Genomic DNA, 24,967 nt, shown 5'->3' on the forward strand with positions numbered 1-24,967 from the left:
AGGGTCAGTACTGAGGGAGTGCTGCACTGTCAGAAGGTCAGTACTGAGGGAGTGCCGCACTGTCAGAGGGTCAGTACTGAGGGAGTGCTGCACTGTCAGAGGGTCAGTACTGAGGGAGTGCTGCACTGTCAGATGGTCAGTACTGAGGGAGTGCTGCACTGTCAGCGGGTCAGCACTGAGGGAGTGCTGCACCGTCAGAAGGTCAGCACTGAGGGAGTGCCGCACTGTCAGAGGGTCGGTACTGAGGGAGCGCCGCACTGTCAGAGGGTCAGTACTGAGGGAGTGCTGCACTGTCAGAAGGTCAGTACTGAGGGAGTGATGCACTGTCAGAGGGTCAGTACTGAGGGAGTGCCGCACTGTCAGATGGTCAGTACTGAGGGAGTGCTGCACTGTCAGAGGGTCGGTACTGAGGGAGTGTTGCACTGTCAGAGGGTCAGTACTGAGGGAGTGCTGCACTGTCAGAGGGTCAGTACCGAGGGAGTGCTGCACTGTCAGAGGGTCAGTACTGAGGGAGTGCCGCACTGTGAGAGGGTCAGTACTGAGGGAGTGCCGCACTGTCAGAGGGTCAGTACTGAGGGAGTGCCGCACTGTCAGAGGGTCAGTACTGAGCGAGTGCTGCACTGTCAGAGGGTCAGTACTGTGGGAGCGCCGCACTGTCAGAGGTCAGTACTGAGGGAGTGCTGCACTGTCAGAGGGTCAGTACTGAAGGAGTGCGGCACTGTCAGAGGGTCAGTACTGAGGGAGTGCCGCACTGTCAGAGGGTCTGTACTGAGGGAGTGCTGCACTGTCAGAGGGTCAGTACTGAGGGAGTGCCGCACTGTCAGAGGGTCAGTTCTGAGGGAGTGCCGCACTGTCAGAGGGTCAGTACTGAGGGAGTGTTGCACTGTCAGAGGGTCAGTACTGAGGGAGTGCTGCACTGTCAGAGGGTCAGTACTGAGGGAGTGCTGCACTGTCAGAAGGTCAGTACTGAGGGAGTGCCGCACTGTCAGAGGGTTAGTACTGAGGGAGTGCTGCACTGTCAGAGGGTCAGTACTGAGGGAGTGCTGCACTGTCAGAGGGTCAGTACTGAGGGAGTGCTGCACTGTCAGAGGGTCAGTACTAAGGAAGTGCTGCACTGTCAGAGGGTCAGGACTGAGGGAGTGCCGCACTGTCAGAGGGTCAGTACTGAGGGAGTGCCGCACTATCAGAGGGTCAGTACTGAGGGAGTGCTGCACTGTCAGAAGGTCAGTACTGAGGGAGTGCTGCACTGTCAGAGGGTCAGTACTGAGGGAGTGCTGCACTGTCAGAGGGTCGGTACTGAGGGAGTGTTGCACTGTCAGAGGGTCAGTACTGAGGGAGTGCTGCACTGTCAGACTGAGGGAGTGTTGCACTGTCAGAAGGTCAGTACTGAGGGAGTGCTGCACCGTCAGAGGGTCAGTACTGAGGGAGTGCTGCACTGTCAGAGGGTCGGTACTGAGGGAGTTTTGCACTGTCAGAGGGTCAGTACTAAGGGAGTGCTGCACTGTCAGAAGGTCAGTACTGAGGGAGTGCTGCACTGTCAGAGGGTCAGTACTGAGGGAGTGCTGCACAGTCACAGGGTCAGTACTGAGGGAGTGCTGAACTGTCAGAGGGTCAGTACTGAGGGAGCATTGCACTATCAGAGGGTCAGTGCTGAGGGAGTGCCGCACTGTCAGAGGGTCAGTACTGAGGGAGTGCTGCACTGTCAGAGGGTCAGTACTGGGGGAGCGCTGCACTGTCAGAGGGTCAGTACTGAGGGAGTGCCGCACTGTCAGAGGGTCAGTACTGAGGGAGTGCTGCACTGTCAGAGGGTCAGTACTGAGGGAGCGCTGCACTGTCAGAGCGCCAGTACTGAGGGAGTGCGGCACTGTCAGAGGGTCAGTACTGAGAGAGTGCTGCACTGTCAGAGGGTCAGTACTGAGGGAGCGTTGCACAGTCAGAGGGTCAGGACTGAGGGAGTGCCGCACAGTCAGAGGGTCAGGACTGAGGGAGTGCTGCACTGTCAGAGGTTCAGTACTGAGGGAGTGCTGCACTGACAGAGGGTCAGTACTGAGGGAGCGCTGTACTGTCAGAGGGTCAGTACTGAGGGAGTGCTGCAATGTCAGAAGGTCAGTACTGAGGGAGTGCCGCACTGTCAGAGGGTCAGTACTGAGGGAGTGCTGCACTGTCAGAGGGTCAGTACTGAGGGAGTGCTGCACTGTCAGAGGGTCAGTACTGAGGGAGTGCTGCACTGTCAGCGGGTCAGCACTGAGGGAGTGCTGCACCGTCAGAAGGTCAGCACTGAGGGAGTGCCGCACTGTCAGAGGGTCGGTACTGAGGGAGTGCCGCACTGTCAGAGGGTCAGTACTGAGGGAGTGCTGCACTGTCAGAAGGTCAGTACTGAGGGAGTGCTGCACTGCCAGAGGGTCAGTACTGAGGGAGTGCTGCACTGTCAGAGGGTCAGTACTGAGGGAGTGTTGCATTGTCAGAGGGTCAGTACTGAGGGAGTGCTGCACTGTCAGCGGGTCAGCACTGAGGGAGTGCTGCACCGTCAGAAGGTCAGCACTGAGGGAGTGCCGCACTGTCAGCGGGTCGGTACTGAGGGAGTGCCGCACTGTCAGAGGGTCAGTACTGAGGGAGTGCTGCACTGTCAGAAGGTCAGTACTGAGGGAGTGCTGCACTGTCAGAGGGTCTGGACTGAGGGTGTGCTGCACTGTCAGAGGGTCAGTACTGGGGGAGTGCCGCACTGTCAGAGGGTCAGTACTGAGGGAGTGCTGCACTGTCAGAGGGTCAGTACTGAGGGAATGCTGCACTGTCAGAGGGTCAGTACTGAGGAAGTGCTGCACTGTCAGAGGGTCAGTACTGAGGGAGTGCCGCACTGTCAGATGGTCAGTACTGAGGGAGTGCCGCACTGTCAGACGGTCAGTACTGAGGGAGTGCTGCACTGTCAGAGGTTCGGTACTGAGGGAGTGCCGCACTGTCAGAGGGTCAGTACTGAGGGAGTGCCGCACTGTCAGAGGGTCAGTACTGAGGGAGTGCTGCACTGTCAGAGGGTCAGTACTGTGGGAGCGCCGCACTGTCAGAGGGTCAGTACTGAGGGAGTGCTGCACTGTCAGAGGGTCAGTACTGAAGGAGTGCCGCACTGTCAGAGGGTCAGTACTGAGGGAGTGCTGCACTGTCAGAGGGTCAGTACTGAAGGAGTGCCGCACTGTCAGAGGGTCAGTACTGAGGGAGTGCTGCACTGTCAGAAGGTCAGTACTGAGGGAGTGCCGCACTGTCAGAGAGTTAGTACTGAGGGAGTGCTGCACTGTCAGAGGGTCAGTACTGAGGGAGTGCTGCACTGTCAGAGGGTCAGTACTGAGGGAGTGCTGCACTGTCAGCGGGTCAGCACTGAGGGAGTGCTGCACCGTCAGAAGGTCAGCACTGAGGGAGTGCCGAACTGTCAGAGGGTCGGTACTGAGGGAGTGCCGCACTGTCAGAGGGTCAGTACTGAGGGAGTGCTGCACTGTCAGAGGGTCAGTACTGAGGGAGTGCTGCACTGTCAGAGGGTCAGTACTGAGGGAGTGCCGCACAGTCAGAGGGTCAGGACTGAGGGAGTTCTGCACTGTCAGAGGGTCAGTACTGAGGGAGTGCTGCACTGTCAGAGGGGCAGTACTGAGGGAGTGCTGCACTGTCAGAGGGTCAGTACTGAGGGAGTGTTGCACTGTCAGAAGGTCAGTACTGAGGGAGTGCTGCACCGTCAGACGGTCAGTACTGAGGGAGTGCTGCACTGTCAGAGGGTCGGTACTGAGGGAGTTTTGCACTGTCAGAGGGTCAGTACTGAGGGAGTGCTGCACTGTCAGAAGGTCAGTACTGAGGGAGTGCTGCACTGTCAGAGGGTCAGTACTGAGGGAGTGCTGCACAGTCAGAGGGTCAGTACTGAGGGAGTGCTGCACTGTCAGAGGGTCAGTACTGAGGGAGCATTGCACTTTCAGAGGGTCAGTGCTGAGGGAGTGCCGCACTGTCAGAGGGTCAGTACTGAGGGAGTGCTGCACTGTCAGAGGGTCAGTACTGAGGGAGCGCTGCACTGTCAGAGGGTCAGTACTGAGGGAGTGCTGCACTGTCAGAGGGTCAGTACTGAGGGAGTACTGCACTGTCAGAGGGTCAGTACTGAGGGAGCGCTGCACTGTCAGAGGGCCAGTACTGAGGGAGTGCGGCACTGTCAGAGGGTCAGTACTGAGGGAGTGCTGCACTGTCAGAGGGTCAGTACTGAGGGAGTGCTGCACAGTCAGAGGGTCAGGACTGAGGGAGTGCCGCACAGTCAGAGGGTCAGGACTGAGGGAGTGCTGCTCTGTCAGAGGTTCAGTACTGAGGGAGTGCTGCACTGACAGAGGGTCAGTACTGAGGGAGCGCTGTACTGTCAGAGGGTCAGTACTGAGGGAGTGCTGCACTGTCAGAAGGTCAGTACTGAGGGAGTGCCGCACTGTCAGAGGGTCAGTACTGAGGGAGTGCTGCACTGTCAGAGGGTCAGTACTGAGGGAGTGCTGCACTGTCAGATGGTCAGTACTGAGGGAGTGCTGCACTGTCAGCGGGTCAGCACTGAGGGAGTGCTGCACCGTCAGAAGGTCAGCACTGAGGGAGTGCCGCACTGTCAGAGGGTCGGTACTGAGGGAGCGCCGCACTGTCAGAGGGTCAGTACTGAGGGAGTGCTGCACTGTCAGAAGGTCAGTACTGAGGGAGTGATGCACTGTCAGAGGGTCAGTACTGAGGGAGTGCCGCACTGTCAGATGGTCAGTACTGAGGGAGTGCTGCACTGTCAGAGGGTCGGTACTGAGGGAGTGTTGCACTGTCAGAGGGTCAGTACTGAGGGAGTGCTGCACTGTCAGAGGGTCAGTACCGAGGGAGTGCTGCACTGTCAGAGGGTCAGTACTGAGGGAGTGCCGCACTGTCAGAGGGTCAGTACTGAGGGAGTGCCGCACTGTCAGAGGGTCAGTACTGAGGGAGTGCCGCACTGTCAGAGGGTCAGTACTGAGCGAGTGCTGCACTGTCAGAGGGTCAGTACTGTGGGAGCGCCGCACTGTCAGAGGTCAGTACTGAGGGAGTGCTGCACTGTCAGAGGGTCAGTACTGAAGGAGTGCGGCACTGTCAGAGGGTCAGTACTGAGGGAGTGCCGCACTGTCAGAGGGTCTGTACTGAGGGAGTGCTGCACTGTCAGAGGGTCAGTACTGAGGGAGTGCCGCACTGTCAGAGGGTCAGTTCTGAGGGAGTGCCGCACTGTCAGAGGGTCAGTACTGAGGGAGTGTTGCACTGTCAGAGGGTCAGTACTGAGGGAGTGCTGCACTGTCAGAGGGTCAGTACTGAGGGAGTGCTGCACTGTCAGAAGGTCAGTACTGAGGGAGTGCCGCACTGTCAGAGGGTTAGTACTGAGGGAGTGCTGCACTGTCAGAGGGTCAGTACTGAGGGAGTGCTGCACTGTCAGAGGGTCAGTACTGAGGGAGTGCTGCACTGTCAGAGGGTCAGTACTAAGGAAGTGCTGCACTGTCAGAGGGTCAGGACTGAGGGAGTGCCGCACTGTCAGAGGGTCAGTACTGAGGGAGTGCCGCACTGTCAGAGGGTCAGTACTGAGGGAGTGCTGCACTGTCAGAAGGTCAGTACTGAGGGAGTGCTGCACTGTCAGAGGGTCAGTACTGAGGGAGTGCTGCACTGTCAGAGGGTCGGTACTGAGGGAGTGTTGCACTGTCAGAGGGTCAGTACTGAGGGAGTGCTGCACTGTCAGAGGGTCAGTACTGAGGGAGTGTTGCACTGTCAGAAGGTCAGTACTGAGGGAGTGCTGCACCGTCAGAGGGTCAGTACTGAGGGAGTGCTGCACTGTCAGAGGGTCGGTACTGAGGGAGTTTTGCACTGTCAGAGGGTCAGTACTGAGGGAGTGCTGCACTGTCAGAAGGTCAGTACTGAGGGAGTGCTGCACTGTCAGAGGGTCAGTACTGAGGGAGTGCTGCACAGTCACAGGGTCAGTACTGAGGGAGTGCTGAACTGTCAGAGGGTCAGTACTGAGGGAGCATTGCACTTTCAGAGGGTCAGTGCTGAGGGAGTGCCGCACTGTCAGAGGGTCAGTACTGAGGGAGTGCTGCACTGTCAGAGGGTCAGTACTGGGGGAGCGCTGCACTGTCAGAGGGTCAGTACTGAGGGAGTGCCGCACTGTCAGAGGGTCAGTACTGAGGGAGTGCTGCACTGTCAGAGGGTCAGTACTGAGGGAGCGCTGCACTGTCAGAGGGCCAGTACTGAGGGAGTGCGGCACTGTCAGAGGGTCAGTACTGAGAGAGTGCTGCACTGTCAGAGGGTCAGTACTGAGGGAGCGCTGCACAGTCAGAGGGTCAGGACTGAGGGAGTGCCGCACAGTCAGAGGGTCAGGACTGAGGGAGTGCTGCACTGTCAGAGGTTCAATACTGAGGGAGTGCTGCACTGACAGAGGGTCAGTACTGAGGGAGCGCTGTACTGTCAGAGGGTCAGTACTGAGGGAGTGCTGCAATGTCAGAAGGTCAGTACTGAGGGAGTGCCGCACTGTCAGAGGGTCAGTACTGAGGGAGTGCTGCACTGTCAGAGGGTCAGTACTGAGGGAGTGCTGCACTGTCAGAGGGTCAGTACTGAGGGAGTGCTGCACTGTCAGCGGGTCAGCACTGAGGGAGTGCTGCACCGTCAGAAGGTCAGCACTGAGGGAGTGCCGCACTGTCAGAGGGTCGGTACTGAGGGAGTGCCGCACTGTCAGAGGGTCAGTACTGAGGGAGTGCTGCACTGTCAGAAGGTCAGTACTGAGGGAGTGCTGCACTGCCGGAGGGTCAGTACTGAGGGAGTGCTGCACTGTCAGAGGGTCAGTACTGAGGGAGTGTTGCATTGTCAGAGGGTCAGTACTGAGGGAGTGCTCCACTGTCACCGGTTCAGCACTGAGGGAGTGCTGCACCGTCAGAAGGTCAGCACTGAGGGAGTGCCGCACTGTCAGCGGGTCGGTACTGAGGGAGTGCCGCACTGTCAGAGGGTCAGTACTGAGGGAGTGCTGCACTGTCAGAAGGTCAGTACTGAGGGAGTGCTGCACTGTCAGAGGGTCTGGACTGAGGGTGTGCTGCACTGTCAGAGGGTCAGTACTGGGGGAGTGCCGCACTGTCAGAGGGTCAGTACTGAGGGAGTGCTGCACTGTCAGAGGGTCAGTACTGAGGGAATGCTGCACTGTCAGAGGGTCAGTACTGAGGAAGTGCTGCACTGTCAGAGGGTCAGTACTGAGGGAGTGCCGCACTGTCAGATGGTCAGTACTGAGGGAGTGCCGCACTGTCAGACGGTCAGTACTGAGGGAGTGCTGCACTGTCAGAGGTTCGGTACTGAGGGAGTGTTGCACTGTCAGAGGGTCAGTACTGAGGGAGTGCTGCACTGTCAGAGGGTCAGTACTGAGGGAGTGCTGCACTGTCAGAGGGTCAGTACTGAGGGAGTGCTGCACTGTCAGAGGGTCAGTACTGAGGGAGCATTGCACTGTCAGAGGGTCAGTGCTGAGGGAGTGCCGCACGGTCAGAGGGTCAGTACTGAGGGAGTGCTGCACTGTCAGAGGGTCAGTACTGAGGGAGCGCTGCACTGTCAGAGGGTCAGTACTGAGGGAGTGCTGCACTGTCAGAGGGTCAGTACTGAGGGAGTGCTGCACTGTCAGAGGGTCAGTACTGAGGGAGTGCCGCACAGTCAGAGGGTCAGGACTGAGGGAGTTCTGAACTGTCAGAGGGTCAGTACTGAGGGAGTGCTGCACTGTCAGAGGGGCAGTACTGAGGGAGTGCTGCACTGTCAGAGGGTCAGTACTAAGGGAGTGCTGCACTGTCAGATGGTCAGTACTGAGGGAGTGCTGCACTGTCAGAGGGTCAGGACTGAGGGAGTGCTGCACTGTCAGATGGTCAGTACTGAGGGAGTGCTGCACTGTCAGCGGGTCAGCACTGAGGGAGTGCTGCACCGTCAGAAGGTCAGCACTAAGGGAGTGCCGCACTGTCAGAGGGTCGGTACTGAGGGAGCGCCGCACTGTCAGAGGGTCAGTACTGAGGGAGTGCTGCACTGTCAGAAGGTCAGTACTGAGGGAGTGATGCACTGTCAGAGGGTCAGTACTGAGGGAGTGCCGCACTGTCAGCTGGTCAGTACTGAGGGAGTGCTGCACTGTCAGAGGGTCGGTACTGAGGGAGTGTTGCACTGTCAGAGGGTCAGTACTGAGGGAGTGCTGCACTGTCAGAGGGTCAGTACCGAGGGAGTGCTGCACTGTCAGAGGGTCAGTACTGAGGGAGTGCAGCACTGTCAGAGGGTCAGTACTGAGGGAGTGCCGCACTGTCAGAGGGTCAGTACTGAGGGAGCGCTGTACTGTCAGAGGGTCAGTACTGAGGGAGTGCTGCGCTGTCAGAGGGTCAGTACTGAGGGAGTGCTGCACTGTCAGAAGGTCAGTACTGAGGGAGTGCCGCACTGTCAGAGGGTTAGTACTGAGGGAGTGCTGCACTGTCAGAGGGTCAGTACTGAGGGAGTGCTGCACTGTCAGAGGGTCAGTACTGAGGGAGTGCTGCACTGTCAGAGGGTCAGTACTAAGGAAGTGCTGCACTGTCAGAGGGTCAGGACTGAGGGAGTGCCGCACTGACAGAGGGTCAGTACTGAGGGAGTGCCGCACTGTCAGAGGGTCAGTACTGAGGGAGTGCTGCACTGTCAGAAGGTCAGTACTGAGGGAGTGCTGCACTTTCAGAGGGTCAGTACTGAGGGAGTGCTGCACTGTCAGAGGGTCGGTACTGAGGGAGTGTTGCACTGTCAGAGGGTCAGTACTGAGGGAGTGTTGCACTGTCAGAAGGTCAGTACTGAGGGAGTGCTGCACCGTCAGAGGGTCAGTACTGAGGGAGTGCTGCACTGTCAGAGGGTCGGTACTGAGGGAGTTTTGCACTGTCAGAGGGTCAGTACTGAGGGAGTGCTGCACTGTCAGAAGGTCAGTACTGAGGGAGTGCTGCACTGTCAGAGGGTCAGTACTGGGGGAGTGCTGCACAGTCAGAGGGTCAGTACTGAGGGAGTGCTGCACTGTCAGAGGGTCAGTACTGAGGGAGCATTGCACTTTCAGAGGGTCAGTGCTGAGGGAGTGCCGCACTGTCAGAGGGTCAGTACTGAGGGAGTGCTGCACTGTCAGAGGGTCAGTACTGAGGGAGCGCTGCACTGTCAGAGGGTCAGTACTGAGGGAGTGCCGCACTGTCAGAGGGTCAGTACTGAGGGAGTGCTGCACTGTCAGAGGGTCAGTACTGAGGGAGCGCTGCACTGTCAGAGGGCCAGTACTGAGGGAGTGCGGCACTGTCAGAGGGTCAGTACTGAGAGAGTGCTGCACTGTCAGAGGGTCAGTACTGAGGGAGCGCTGCACAGTCAGAGGGTCAGGACTGAGGGAGTGCCGCACAGTCAGAGGGTCAGGACTGAGGGAGTGCTGCACTGTCAGAGGTTCAGTACTGAGGGAGTGCTGCACTGACAGAGGGTCAGTACTGAGGGAGCGCTGTACTGTCAGAGGGTCAGTACTGAGGGAGTGCTGCAATGTCAGAAGGTCAGTACTGAGGGAGTGCCGCACTGTCAGAGGGTCAGTACTGAGGGAGTGCTGCACTGTCAGAGGGTCAGTACTGAGGGAGTGCTGCACTGTCTGAGGGTCAGTACTGAGGGAGTGCTGCACTGTCAGCGGGTCAGCACTGAGGGAGTGCTGCACCGTCAGAAGGTCAGCACTGAGGGAGTGCCGCACTGTCAGAGGGTCGGTACTGAGGGAGTGCCGCACTGTCAGAGGGTCAGTACTGAGGGAGTGCTGCACTGTCAGAAGGTCAGTACTGAGGGAGTGCTGCACTGCCGGAGGGTCAGTACTGAGGGAGTGCTGCACTGTCAGAGGGTCAGTACTGAGGGAGTGTTGCATTGTCAGAGGGTCAGTACTGAGGGAGTGCTCCACTGTCACCGGTTCAGCACTGAGGGAGTGCTGCACCGTCAGAAGGTCAGCACTGAGGGAGTGCCGCACTGTCAGCGGGTCGGTACTGAGGGAGTGCCGCACTGTCAGAGGGTCAGTACTGAGGGAGTGCTGCACTGTCAGAAGGTCAGTACTGAGGGAGTGCTGCACTGTCAGAGGGTCTGGACTGAGGGTGTGCTGCACTGTCAGAGGGTCAGTACTGGGGGAGTGCCGCACTGTCAGAGGGTCAGTACTGAGGGAGTGCTGCACTGTCAGAGGGTCAGTACTGAGGGAATGCTGCACTGTCAGAGGGTCAGTACTGAGGAAGTGCTGCACTGTCAGAGGGTCAGTACTGAGGGAGTGCCGCACTGTCAGATGGTCAGTACTGAGGGAGTGCCGCACTGTCAGACGGTCAGTACTGAGGGAGTGCTGCACTGTCAGAGGTTCGGTACTGAGGGAGTGTTGCACTGTCAGAGGGTCAGTACTGAGGGAGTGCTGCACTGTCAGAGGGTCAGTACTGAGGGAGTGCTGCACTGTCAGAGGGTCAGTACTGAGGGAGTGCTGCACTGTCAGAGGGTCAGTACTGAGGGAGCATTGCACTGTCAGAGGGTCAGTGCTGAGGGAGTGCCGCACGGTCAGAGGGTCAGTACTGAGGGAGTGCTGCACTGTCAGAGGGTCAGTACTGAGGGAGCGCTGCACTGTCAGAGGGTCAGTACTGAGGGAGTGCTGCACTGTCAGAGGGTCAGTACTGAGGGAGTGCTGCACTGTCAGAGGGTCAGTACTGAGGGAGTGCCGCACAGTCAGAGGGTCAGGACTGAGGGAGTTCTGAACTGTCAGAGGGTCAGTACTGAGGGAGTGCTGCACTGTCAGAGGGGCAGTACTGAGGGAGTGCTGCACTGTCAGAGGGTCAGTACTAAGGGAGTGCTGCACTGTCAGATGGTCAGTACTGAGGGAGTGCTGCACTGTCAGAGGGTCAGGACTGAGGGAGTGCTGCACTGTCAGATGGTCAGTACTGAGGGAGTGCTGCACTGTCAGCGGGTCAGCACTGAGGGAGTGCTGCACCGTCAGAAGGTCAGCACTAAGGGAGTGCCGCACTGTCAGAGGGTCGGTACTGAGGGAGCGCCGCACTGTCAGAGGGTCAGTACTGAGGGAGTGCTGCACTGTCAGAAGGTCAGTACTGAGGGAGTGATGCACTGTCAGAGGGTCAGTACTGAGGGAGTGCCGCACTGTCAGCTGGTCAGTACTGAGGGAGTGCTGCACTGTCAGAGGGTCGGTACTGAGGGAGTGTTGCACTGTCAGAGGGTCAGTACTGAGGGAGTGCTGCACTGTCAGAGGGTCAGTACCGAGGGAGTGCTGCACTGTCAGAGGGTCAGTACTGAGGGAGTGCAGCACTGTCAGAGGGTCAGTACTGAGGGAGTGCCGCACTGTCAGAGGGTCAGTACTGAGGGAGCGCTGTACTGTCAGAGGGTCAGTACTGAGGGAGTGCTGCGCTGTCAGAGGGTCAGTACTGAGGGAGTGCTGCACTGTCAGAAGGTCAGTACTGAGGGAGTGCCGCACTGTCAGAGGGTTAGTACTGAGGGAGTGCTGCACTGTCAGAGGGTCAGTACTGAGGGAGTGCTGCACTGTCAGAGGGTCAGTACTGAGGGAGTGCTGCACTGTCAGAGGGTCAGTACTAAGGAAGTGCTGCACTGTCAGAGGGTCAGGACTGAGGGAGTGCCGCACTGACAGAGGGTCAGTACTGAGGGAGTGCCGCACTGTCAGAGGGTCAGTACTGAGGGAGTGCTGCACTGTCAGAAGGTCAGTACTGAGGGAGTGCTGCACTTTCAGAGGGTCAGTACTGAGGGAGTGCTGCACTGTCAGAGGGTCGGTACTGAGGGAGTGTTGCACTGTCAGAGGGTCAGTACTGAGGGAGTGTTGCACTGTCAGAAGGTCAGTACTGAGGGAGTGCTGCACCGTCAGAGGGTCAGTACTGAGGGAGTGCTGCACTGTCAGAGGGTCGGTACTGAGGGAGTTTTGCACTGTCAGAGGGTCAGTACTGAGGGAGTGCTGCACTGTCAGAAGGTCAGTACTGAGGGAGTGCTGCACTGTCAGAGGGTCAGTACTGGGGGAGTGCTGCACAGTCAGAGGGTCAGTACTGAGGGAGTGCTGCACTGTCAGAGGGTCAGTACTGAGGGAGCATTGCACTTTCAGAGGGTCAGTGCTGAGGGAGTGCCGCACTGTCAGAGGGTCAGTACTGAGGGAGTGCTGCACTGTCAGAGGGTCAGTACTGAGGGAGCGCTGCACTGTCAGAGGGTCAGTACTGAGGGAGTGCCGCACTGTCAGAGGGTCAGTACTGAGGGAGTGCTGCACTGTCAGAGGGTCAGTACTGAGGGAGCGCTGCACTGTCAGAGGGCCAGTACTGAGGGAGTGCGGCACTGTCAGAGGGTCAGTACTGAGAGAGTGCTGCACTGTCAGAGGGTCAGTACTGAGGGAGCGCTGCACAGTCAGAGGGTCAGGACTGAGGGAGTGCCGCACAGTCAGAGGGTCAGGACTGAGGGAGTGCTGCACTGTCAGAGGTTCAGTACTGAGGGAGTGCTGCACTGACAGAGGGTCAGTACTGAGGGAGCGCTGTACTGTCAGAGGGTCAGTACTGAGGGAGTGCTGCAATGTCAGAAGGTCAGTACTGAGGGAGTGCCGCACTGTCAGAGGGTCAGTACTGAGGGAGTGCTGCACTGTCAGAGGGTCAGTACTGAGGGAGTGCTGCACTGTCTGAGGGTCAGTACTGAGGGAGTGCTGCACTGTCAGCGGGTCAGCACTGAGGGAGTGCTGCACCGTCAGAAGGTCAGCACTGAGGGAGTGCCGCACTGTCAGAGGGTCAGTACTGAGGGAGTGCCGCACTGTCAGAGGGTCAGTACTGAGGGAGTGCTGCACTGTCAGAAGGTCAGTACTGAGGGAGTGCTGCACTGCCAGAGGGTCAGTACTGAGGGAGTGCTGCACTGTCAGAGGGTCAGTACTGAGGGAGTGTTGCATTGTCAGAGGGTCAGTACTGAGGGAGTGCTGCACTGTCAGCGGGTCAGCACTGAGGGAGTGCTGCACCGTCAGAAGGTCAGCACTGAGGGAGTGCCGCACTGTCAGCGGGTCGGTACTGAGGGAGTGCCGCACTGTCAGAGGGTCAGTACTGAGGGAGTGCTGCACTGTCAGAAGGTCAGTACTGAGGGAGTGCTGCACTGTCAGAGGGTCTGGACTGAGGGTGTGCTGCACTGTCAGAGGGTCAGTACTGGGGGAGTGCCGCACTGTCAGAGGGTCAGTACTGAGGGAGTGCTGCACTGTCAGAGGGTCAGTACTGAGGGAATGCTGCACTGTCAGAGGGTCAGTACTGAGGAAGTGCTGCACTGTCAGAGGGTCAGTACTGAGGGAGTGCCGCACTGTCAGATGGTCAGTACTGAGGGAGTGCCGCACTGTCAGACGGTCAGTACTGAGGGAGTGCTGCACTGTCAGAGGTTCGGTACTGAGGGAGTGTTGCACTGTCAGAGGGTCAGTACTGAGGGAGTGCTGCACTGTCAGAGGGTCAGTACTGAGGGAGTGCTGCACTGTCAGAGGGTCAGTACTGAGGGAGTGCTGCACTGACAGAGGGTCAGTACTGAGGGAGCATTGCACTGTCAGAGGGTCAGTGCTGAGGGAGTGCCGCACGGTCAGAGGGTCAGTACTGAGGGAGTGCTGCACTGTCAGAGGGTCAGTACTGAGGGACAGGGGAGGGTCTGTACTGAGGGAGGGCCGAGGGTCTGTACTGAGGGAGTGCCGAGTGTCTGTACTGAGGGAGGGCCGAGGGTCTGTACTGAGGGACAGCCGAGGGTCTGTACTGAGGGACAGCCGAGGGTCTGTAATGAGGGACAGCCGAGGGTCAGTACTGAGGGACAGCCGAGGGTCTGTACTGAGGGACAGGGGAGGGTCTGTACTGAGGGAGTGCCGAGGGTCTGTACTGAGGGACAGCCGAGGGTCTGTACTGAGGGACAGCCGAGGGTCTGTACTGAGGGACAGCCGAGGGTCTGTACTGAGGGACAGCCGAGGGTCAGTACTGAGGGACAGGGGAGGGTCTGTACTGAGGGACAGGGGAGGGTCTGTACTGAGGGACAGGGGAGGGTCTGTACTGAGGGACAGGGGAGGGTCTGTACTGAGGGACAGGGGAGGGTCTGTACTGAGGGACAGCCGAGGGTCTGTACTGAGGGACAGCCGAGGGTCTGTACTGAGGGAGGGCCGAGGGTCTGTACTGAGGGACAGCCGAGGGTCTGTACTGAGGGACAGCCGAGGGTCTGTACTGAGGGACAGCCGAGGGTCTGTACTGAGGGACAGCCGAGGGTCTGTACTGAGGGACAGCCGAGGGTCTGTAATGAGGGACAGCCGAGGGTCTGTACTGAGGGACAGCCGAGGGTCAGTACTGAGGGACAGGGGAGGGTCTGTACTGAGGGACAGGGGAGGGTCTGTACTGAGGGACAGGGGAGGGTCTGTACTGAGGGACAGGGGAGGGTCTGTACTGAGGGACAGCCGAGGGTCTGTACTGAGGGAGGGCCGAGGGTCTGTACTGAGGGACAGGGGAGGGTCTGTACTGAGGGACAGGGGAGGGTCTGTACTGAGGGACAGCCGAGGGTCTGTACTGAGGGAGGGCCGAGGGTCTGTACTGAGGGACAGCCGAGGGTCTGTACTGAGGGAGGGCCGAGGGTCAGTACTGAGGGAGTTCCGAGAGTCAGTACTGAGGGAGCGCCGCACTGTCAGAGGGTCAGTACTGAGGGAGTGCCGCACTGTCAGAGGGTCAGTACTGAGGGAGTGCCGCACTGTCAGAGGGTCAGTACTGAGGGAGTGCCGCACTGTCAGAGGGTCAGTACTGAGGGAGTGCTGCACTGTCAGAGGGTCAGTACTGTGGGAGCGCCGCACTGTCAGAGGGTCAGTACTGAGGGAGTGCTGCACTGTCAGAGGGTCAGTACTGAAGGAGTGCCGCACTGTCAGAGGGTCAGTGCTGAGGGAGTGCCGCACTGTCAGAGGGTCAGTACTGAGGGAGTGCCGCACTGTCAGAGGGTCAGTACTGAGGGAGTGCTGCACTGTCAGAGGGTCAGTACTGAGGGAGCGCTGCACTGTCAGAAGGTCAGTACTGAGGGAGTGCCGCACTGTCAGATGGTCAGTACTGAGGGAGTGCCGCACTGTCAGACGGCCAGTACTGAGGGAGTGCTGCACTGTCAGAGGGTCGGTACTGAGGGAGTGTTGCACTGTCAGAGGGTCAGTACTGAGGGAGTGCTGCACTGTCAGAGGGTCAGTACTGAGGGAGTGCTGCACTGTCAGAGGGTCAGGACTGAGGGAGTGCTGCACTGTCAGAGGGTCGGTACTGAGGGAGTGCCGCACTGTCAGAGGGTCAGTACTGAGGGAGTGCTGCACTGTCAGAGGGTCAGTACTGAGGGAGCGCTGCACTGTCAGAGGGTCAGTACTGAGGGAGTGCTGCACTGTCAGAGGGTCAGTACTGAGGGAGTGCCGCACTGTCAGAGGGTCAGTACTGAGGGAGTGCTGCACTGTCAGAAGGTCAGTACTGAGGGAGTGCTGCACTGTCAGAGGGTCAGGACTGGGGCTGCTGCACTGTCAGAGGGTCAGTACTGAGGGAGTGCTGCACTGTCAGAGGGTCAGTACTGGGGGAGTGCCGCACTGTCAGAGGGTCAGTACTGAGGGAGTGCTACACTGTCAGAGGGTCAGTACTGAGGGAGTGTCGCACTGTCAGAGGGTCAGTACTGAGGGAGTGCCGCACTGTCAGAGGGTCAGTACTGAGGGAGTGCCGCACTGTCAGAGGGTCAGTACTGAGGGAGTGCTGCACTGTCAGAGGGTCAGTACTGTGGGAGCGCCGCACTGTCAGAGGGTCAGTACTGAGGGAGTGCTGCACTGTCAGAGGGTCAGTACTGAAGGAGTGCCGCACTGTCAGAGGGTCAGTGCTGAGGGAGTGCCGCACTGTCAGAGGGTCAGTACTGAGGGAGTGCCGCACTGTCAGAGGGTCAGTACTGAGGGAGTGCTGCACTGTCAGAGGGTCAGTACTGAGGGAGCGCTGCACTGTCAGAGGGTCAGTACGGAAGGAGTGCTGCACTGTCAGAAGGTCAATACTGAGGGAGTGGCGCACTGTCAGAGGGTTAGTACTGAGGGAGTGCTGCACTGTCAGAGGGTCAGTACTGAGGGAGTGCTGCACTGTCAGAGGGTCAGTACTGAGGAAGTGCTGCACTGTCAGAGGGTCAGTACTGAGGGAGTGCCGCACTGTCAGAAGGTCAGCACTGAGGGAGTGCCGCACTGTCAAAGGGTCGGTACTGAGGGAGTGCCGCACTGTCAGAGGGTCAGTACTGAGGGAGTGCCGCACTGTCAGAAGGTCAGCACTGAGGGAGTGCCGCACTGTCAGAGGGTCAGTACTGAGGGAGCGCCGCACTGTCAGAGGGTCAGTACTGAGGGAGTGCCGCACTGTCAGAGGGTCAGTACTGAGGGAGTGCTGCACCGTCAGAAGGTCAGCACTGAGGGAGTGCCGCACTGTCAGAGGGTCGGTACTGAGGGAGTGCCGCACTGTCAGAGGGTCAGTACTGAGGGAGTGCTGCACTGTCAGAAGGTCAGTACTGAGGGAGTGCTGCACTGTCAGAGGGTCAGTCCTGAGGGTGTGCTGCACTGTCAGAGGGTCAGTACTGGGGGAGTGCCGCACTGTCAGAGGGTCAGTACTGAGGGAGTGCTGCACTGTCAGAGGGTCAGTACTGAGGAAATGCTGCACTGTCAGAGGGTCAGTACTGAGAAAGTGCTGCACTGTCAGAGGGTCAGTACTGAGGGAGTGCCGCACTGTCAGATGGTCAGTACTGAGGGAGCACTGCACTGTCAGAGGGTCAGTACTGAGGGAGCGCCGCACTGTCAGACGGCCAGTACTGAGGGAGTGCTGCACTGTCAGAGGGTCGGTACTGAGGGAGTGTTGCACTGTCAGAGGGTCAGTACTGAGGGAGTGCTGCACTGTCAGAGGGTCAGTACTGAGGGAGTGCTGCACTGTCAGAGGGTCAGTACTGAGGGAGTGCTGCACTGTCAGAGGGTCGGGACTGAGGGAGTGCCGCACTGTCAGAGGGTCAGTACTGAGGGAGTGCTGCACTGTCAGAGGGTCAGTACTGAGGGAGCGCTGCACTGTCAGAGGGTCAGTACTGAGGGAGTGCTGCACTGTCAGAGGGTCAGTACTGAGGGAGTGCTGCACTGTCAGAGGGTCAGTACTGAGGGAGTGCCGCACTGTCAGAGTGTCAGTACTGAGGGAGTGCCACACTGTCAGAGGGTCAGTACTGAGGGAGTGCTGCACTGTCAGAAGGTCAGTACTGAGGGAGTGCTGCACTGTCAGAGGGTCAGGACTGGGGCTGCTGCACTGTCAGAGGGTCAGTACTGAGGGAGTGCTGCACTGTCAGAGGGTCAGTACTGGGGGAGTGCCGCACTGTCAGAGGGTCAGTACTGAGGGAGTGCTGCACTGTCAGAGGGTCAGTACTGAGGGAGTGCCGCACTGTCAGAGGGTCAGTACTGAGGGAGTGCCGCACTGTCAGAGGGTCAGTACTGAGGGAGTGCCGCACTGTCAGAGGGTCAGTACTGAGGGAGTGCTGCACTGTCAGAGGGTCAGTACTGTGGGAGCGCCGCACTGTCAGAGGGGCAGTACTGAGGGAGTGCTGCACTGTCAGAGGGTCAGTACTGAAGGAGTGCCGCACTGCCAGTGGGTCAGTGCTGAGGGAGTGCCGCACTGTCAGAGGGTCAGTACTGAGGGAGTGCCGCACTGTCAGAGGGTCAGTACTGAGGGAGTGCTGCACTGTCAGAGGGTCAGCACTGAGGGAGCGCTGCACTGTCAGAGGGTCAGTACGGAGGGAGTGCTGCACTGTCAGAAGGTCAGTACTGAGGGAGTGCCGCACTGTCAGAGGGTTAGTACTGAGGGAGTGCGGCACTGTCAGAGGGTCAGTACTGAGGGAGTGCTGCACTGTCAGAGGGTCAGTACTGAGGGAGTGCTGCACTGTCAGCGGGTCAGCACTGAGGGAGTGCTGCACCGTCAGAAGGTCAGCACTGAGGGAGTGCCGCACTGTCAGAGGGTCGGTACTGAGGGAGTGCCGCACTGTCAGAGGGTCAGTACTGAGGGAGTGCTGCACTGTCAGAGGGTCAGTACTGAGGGAGAGCTGCACTGTCAGAGGGTCAGTACTGAGGGAGTGCTGCACTGTCAGAGGGTCAGTACTGAGGGAGTGCCGCACTGTCAGAGTGTCAGTACTGAGGGAGTGCTGCACCATCAGAGGGTCAGTACTGAGGGAGTGCTGCACTGTCAGAGGGTCAGTACTGGGGGAGTGCCGCACTGTCAGAGGGTCAGTACTGAGGGAGTGCTGCACTGTCAGAGGGTCAGTACTGGGGGAGTGCCGCACTGTCAGAGGGTCAGTACTGAGGGAGTGCTGCACTGTCAGAGGGTCAGTACTGAGGAAATGCTGCACTGTCAGAGGGTCAGTACCGAGAAAGTGCTGCACTGTCAGAGGGTCAGTACTGAGGGAGTGCCGCACTGTCAGATGGTCAGTACTGAGGGAGTGCCGCACTGCCAGACGGTCAGTACTGAGGGAGTGCTGCACTGTCAGAGGGTCGGTACTGAGGGAGTGTTGCACTGTCAGAGGGTCAGTACTGAGGGAGTGCTGCACTGTCAGAGGGTCAGTACTGAGGGAGTGCTGCACTGTCAGAGGGTCAGTACTGAGGGAGTGCTGCACTGTCAGAGGGTCGGTACTGAGGGAGTGCCGCACTGTCAGAGGGTCAGTACTGAGGGAGTGCTGCACTGTCAGAGGGTCAGTACTGAGGGAGCGCTGCACTGTCAGAGGGTCAGTACTGAGGGAGTGCTGCACTGTCAGAGGGTCAGTACTGAGGGAGTGCTGCACTGTCAGAGGGTCAGTACTGAGGGAGTGCCGCACTGTCAGAGTGTCAGTACTGAGGGAGTGCCGCACTGTCAGAGGGTCAGTACTGAGGGAGTGCTGCACTGTCAGAAGGTCAGTACTGAGGGAGTGCTGCACTGTCAGAGGGTCAGGACTGGGGCTGCTGCACTGTCAGAGGGTCAGTACTGAGGGAGTGCTGCACTGTCAGAGGGTCAGTACTGGGGGAGTTCCGCACTGTCAGAGGGTCAGTACTGAGGGAGTGCTGCACTGTCAGAGGGTCAGTACTGAGGGAGTGTTGCACTGTCAGAAGGTCAGTACTGAGGGAGTGCTGCACCGTCAGACGGTCAGTACTGAGGGAGTGCTGCACTGTCAGAGGGTCGGTACTGAGGGAGTTTTGCACTGTCAGAGGGTCAGTACTGAGGGAGTGCTGCACTGTCAGAAGGTCAGTACTGAGGGAGTGCTGCACTGTCAGAGGGTCAGTTCTGAGGGAGTGCTGCACAGTCAGAGGGTCAGTACTGAGGGAGTGCTGCACTGTCAGAGGGTCAGTACTGAGGGAGCATTGCACTTTCAGAGGGTCAGTGCTGAGGGAGTGCCGCACTTTCAGAGGGTCAGTACTTAGGGAGCGCTGCACTGTCAGAGGGTCAGTACTGAGGGAGTGCTGCACTGTCAGAGGGTCAGTACTGAGGGAGTGCTGCACTGTCAGAGGGTCAGTACTGAGGGAGCGCTGCACTGTCAGAGGGCCAGTACTGAGGGAGTGCGGCACTGTCAGAGGGTCAGTACTGAGGGAGTGCTGCACTGTCAGAGGGTCAGTACTGAGGGAGTGCTGCACAGTCAGAGGGTCAGGACTGAGGGAGTGCCGCACAGTCAGAGGGTCAGGACTGAGGGAGTGCTGCTCTGTCAGAGGTTCAGTACTGAGGGAGTGCTGCACTGACAGAGGGTCAGTACTGAGGGAGCGCTGTACTGTCAGAGGGTCAGTACTGAGGGAGTGCTGCAGTCAGAAGGTCAGTACTGAGGGAGTGCCGCACTGTCAGAGGGTCAGTACTGAGGGAGTGCTGCACTGTCAGAGGGTCAGTACTGAGGGAGTGCTGCACTGTCAGAGGATCAGTACTGAGGGAGTGCTGCACTGCCAGAGGGTCAGTACTGAGGGAATGCTGCACTGCCAGAGGGTCAGTACTGAGGGAATGCTGCAATGTCAGAGGGTCAGTACTGAGGAAGTGCTGCACTGCCAGAGGGTCAGTACTGAGGGAATGCTGCACTGTCAGAGGGTCAGTACTGAGGAAGTGCTGCACTGTCAGAGGGTCAGTACTGAGGGAGTGCTGCACTGTCAGAGGGTCAGTACTGAGAAAGTGCTGCACTGTCAGAGGGTCGGTACTGAGGGAGTGTTGCACTGTCAGAGGGTCAGTACTGAGGGAGTGCTGCACTGTCAGAGGGTCAGTACTGAGGGAGTGCTGCACTGTCAGAGGGTCAGTACTGAGGGAGTGCTGCACTGTCAGAGGGTCAGTACTGAGGGAGTGCCGCACTGTCAGAGGGTCAGTACTGAGGGAGTGCCGCACTGTCAGAGGGTCAGTACTGAGGGACTGCTGCACTATCAGAGGGTCAGTACTGATGGAGTGCCGCACTGTCAGAGGGTCAGTACTGAGGGAGTGCTGCACTGTCAGAGGGTCAGTACTGAAGGAGTGCCGCACTGTCAGAGGGTCAGTACTGAGGGAGTGCTGCACTGTCAGAGGGTCAGTACTGAAGGAGTGCCGCACTGTCAGAGGGTCAGTACTGAGGGAGTGCCGCACTGTCAGAGGGTCTGTACTGAGGGAGTGCTGCACTGTCAGAGGGTCAGTACTGAGGGAGTGCTGCACTGTCAGAGGGTCAGTACTGAGGGAGTGCCGCACTGTCAGAGGGTCAGTACTGAGGGAGTGCTGCACTGTCAGAGGGTCAGTACTGAGGGAGCGCTGCACTGTCAGAGGGTCAGTACTGAGGGAGTGCTGCACTGTCAGAAGGTCAGTACTGAGGGAGTGCCGCACTGTCAGAGGGTTAGTACTGAGGGAGTGCTGCACTGTCAGAGGGTCAGTACTGAGGGAGTGCTGCACTGTCAGAGGGTCAGTACTGAGGGAGTGCTGCACTGTCAGCGGGTCAGCACTGAGGGAGTGCTGCACCGTCAGAAGGTCAGCACTGAGGGAGTGCCGAACTGTCAGAGGGTCGGTACTGAGGGAGTGCCGCACTGTCAGAGGGTCAGTACTGAGGGAGTGCTGCACTGTCAGAGGGTCAGTACTGAGGGAGTGCTGCACTGTCAGAGGGTCAGTACTGAGGGAGTGCCGCACAGTCAGAGGGTCAGGACTGAGGGAGTTCTGCACTGTCAGAGGGTCAGTACTGAGGGAGTGCTGCACTGTCAGAGGGGCAGTACTGAGGGAGTGCTGCACTGTCAGAGGGTCAGTACTGAGGGAGTGTTGCACTGTCAGAAGGTCAGTACTGAGGGAGTGCTGCACCGTCAGACGGTCAGTACTGAGGGAGTGCTGCACTGTCAGAGGGTCGGTACTGAGGGAGTTTTGCACTGTCAGAGGGTCAGTACTGAGGGAGTGCTGCACTGTCAGAAGGTCAGTACTGAGGGAGTGCTGCACTGTCAGAGGGTCAGTACTGAGGGAGTGCTGCACAGTCAGAGGGTCAGTACTGAGGGAGTGCTGCACTGTCAGAGGGTCAGTACTGAGGGAGCATTGCACTTTCAGAGGGTCAGTGCTGAGGGAGTGCCGCACTGTCAGAGGGTCAGTACTGAGGGAGTGCTGCACTGTCAGAGGGTCAGTACTGAGGGAGCGCTGCACTGTCAGAGGGTCAGGACTGAGGGAGTGCTGCACTGTCAGAGGGTCAGTACTGAGGGAGTACTGCACTGTCAGAGGGTCAGTACTGAGGGAGCGCTGCACTGTCAGAGGGCCAGTACTGAGGGAGTGCGGCACTGTCAGAGGGTCAGTACTGAGGGAGTGCTGCACTGTCAGAGGGTCAGTACTGAGGGAGTGCTGCACAGTCAGAGGGTCAGGACTGAGGGAGTGCCGCACAGTCAGAGGGTCAGGACTGAGGGAGTGCTGCTCTGTCAGAGGTTCAGTACTGAGGGAGTGCTGCACTGACAGAGGGACAGTACTGAGGGAGCGCTGTACTGTCAGAGGGTCAGTACTGAGGGAGTGCTGCACTGTCAGAAGGTCAGTACTGAGGGAGTGCCGCACTGTCAGAGGGTCAGTACTGAGGGAGTGCTGCACTGTCAGAGGGTCAGTACTGAGGGAGTGCTGCACTGTCAGATGGTCAGTACTGAGGGAGTGCTGCACTGTCAGCGGGTCAGCACTGAGGGAGTGCTGCACCGTCAGAAGGTCAGCACTGAGGGAGTGCCGCACTGTCAGAGGGTCGGTACTGAGGGAGCGCCGCACTGTCAGAGGGTCAGTACTGAGGGAGTGCTGCACTGTCAGAAGGTCAGTACTGAGGGAGTGATGCACTGTCAGAGGGTCAGTACTGAGGGAGTGCCGCACTGTCAGATGGTCAGTACTGAGGGAGTGCTGCACTGTCAGAGGGTCGGTACTGAGGGAGTGTTGCACTGTCAGAGGGTCAGTACTGAGGGAGTGCTGCACTGTCAGAGGGTCAGTACCGATGGAGTGCTGCACTGTCAGAGGGTCAGTACTGAGGGAGTGCCGCACTGTGAGAGGGTCAGTACTGAGGGAGTGCCGCACTGTCAGAGGGTCAGTACTGAGGGAGTGCCGCACTGTCAGAGGGTCAGTACTGAGCGAGTGCTGCACTGTCAGAGGGTCAGTACTGTGGGAGCGCCGCACTGTCAGAGGTCAGTACTGAGGGAGTGCTGCACTGTCAGAGGGTCAGTACTGAAGGAGTGCGGCACTGTCAGAGGGTCAGTACTGAGGGAGTGCCGCACTGTCAGAGGGTCTGTACTGAGGGAGTGCTGCACTGTCAGAGGGTCAGTACTGAGGGAGTGCCGCACTGTCAGAGGGTCAGTTCTGAGGGAGTGCCGCACTGTCAGAGGGTCAGTACTGAGGGAGTGTTGCACTGTCAGAGGGTCAGTACTGAGGGAGTGCTGCACTGTCAGAGGGTCAGTACTGAGGGAGTGCTGCACTGTCAGAAGGTCAGTACTGAGGGAGTGCCGCACTGTCAGAGGGTTAGTACTGAGGGAGTGCTGCACTGTCAGAGGGTCAGTACTGAGGGAGTGCTGCACTGTCAGAGGGTCAGTACTGAGGGAGTGCTGCACTGTCAGAGGGTCAGTACTAAGGAAGTGCTGCACTGTCAGAGGGTCAGGACTGAGGGAGTGCCGCACTGTCAGAGGGTCAGTACTGAGGGAGTGCCGCACTATCAGAGGGTCAGTACTGAGGGAGTGCTGCACTGTCAGAAGGTCAGTACTGAGGGAGTGCTGCACTGTCAGAGGGTCAGTACTGAGGGAGTGCTGCACTGTCAGAGGGTCGGTACTGAGGGAGTGTTGCACTGTCAGAGGGTCAGTACTGAGGGAGTGCTGCACTGTCAGACTGAGGGAGTGTTGCACTGTCAGAAGGTCAGTACTGAGGGAGTGCTGCACCGTCAGAGGGTCAGTACTGAGGGAGTGCTGCACTGTCAGAGGGTCGGTACTGAGGGAGTTTTGCACTGTCAGAGGGTCAGTACTAAGGGAGTGCTGCACTGTCAGAAGGTCAGTACTGAGGGAGTGCTGCACTGTCAGAGGGTCAGTACTGAGGGAGTGCTGCACAGTCACAGGGTCAGTACTGAGGGAGTGCTGAACTGTCAGAGGGTCAGTACTGAGGGAGCATTGCACTATCAGAGGGTCAGTGCTGAGGGAGTGCCGCACTGTCAGAGGGTCAGTACTGAGGGAGTGCTGCACTGTCAGAGGGTCAGTACTGGGGGAGCGCTGCACTGTCAGAGGGTCAGTACTGAGGGAGTGCCGCACTGTCAGAGGGTCAGTACTGAGGGAGTGCTGCACTGTCAGAGGGTCAGTACTGAGGGAGCGCTGCACTGTCAGAGGGCCAGTACTGAGGGAGTGCGGCACTGTCAGAGGGTCAGTACTGAGAGAGTGCTGCACTGTCAGAGGGTCAGTACTGAGGGAGCGTTGCACAGTCAGAGGGTCAGGACTGAGGGAGTGCCGCACAGTCAGAGGGTCAGGACTGAGGGAGTGCTGCACTGTCAGAGGTTCAGTACTGAGGGAGTGCTGCACTGACAGAGGGTCAGTACTGAGGGAGCGCTGTACTGTCAGAGGGTCAGTACTGAGGGAGTGCTGCAATGTCAGAAGGTCAGTACTGAGGGAGTGCCGCACTGTCAGAGGGTCAGTACTGAGGGAGTGCTGCACTGTCAGAGGGTCAGTACTGAGGGAGTGCTGCACTGTCAGAGGGTCAGTACTGAGGGAGTGCTGCACTGTCAGCGGGTCAGCACTGAGGGAGTGCTGCACCGTCAGAAGGTCAGCACTGAGGGAGTGCCGCACTGTCAGAGGGTCGGTACTGAGGGAGTGCCGCACTGTCAGAGGGTCAGTACTGAGGGAGTGCTGCACTGTCAGAAGGTCAGTACTGAGGGAGTGCTGCACTGCCAGAGGGTCAGTACTGAGGGAGTGCTGCACTGTCAGAGGGTCAGTACTGAGGGAGTGTTGCATTGTCAGAGGGTCAGTACTGAGGGAGTGCTGCACTGTCAGCGGGTCAGCACTGAGGGAGTGCTGCACCGTTTGAAGGTCAGCACTGAGGGAGTGCCGCACTGTCAGCGGGTCGGTACTGAGGGAGTGCCGCACTGTCAGAGGGTCAGTACTGAGGGAGTGCTGCACTGTCAGAAGGTCAGTACTGAGGGAGTGCTGCACTGTCAGAGGGTCTGGACTGAGGGTGTGCTGCACTGTCAGAGGGTCAGTACTGGGGGAGTGCCGCACTGTCAGAGGGTCAGTACTGAGGGAGTGCTGCACTGTCAGAGGGTCAGTACTGAGGGAATGCTGCACTGTCAGAGGGTCAGTACTGAGGAAGTGCTGCACTGTCAGAGGGTCAGTACTGAGGGAGTGCCGCACTGTCAGATGGTCAGTACTGAGGGAGTGCCGCACTGTCAGACGGTCAGTACTGAGGGAGTGCTGCACTGTCAGAGGTTCGGTACTGAGGGAGTGCCGCACTGTCAGAGGGTCAGTACTGAGGGAGTGCCGCACTGTCAGAGGGTCAGTACTGAGGGAGTGCTGCACTGT

Source organism: Scyliorhinus torazame, chromosome 6, assembly GCF_047496885.1.
Source record: "Scyliorhinus torazame isolate Kashiwa2021f chromosome 6, sScyTor2.1, whole genome shotgun sequence".
NCBI classification, from domain to species: Eukaryota; Metazoa; Chordata; class Chondrichthyes; order Carcharhiniformes; family Scyliorhinidae; genus Scyliorhinus; species Scyliorhinus torazame.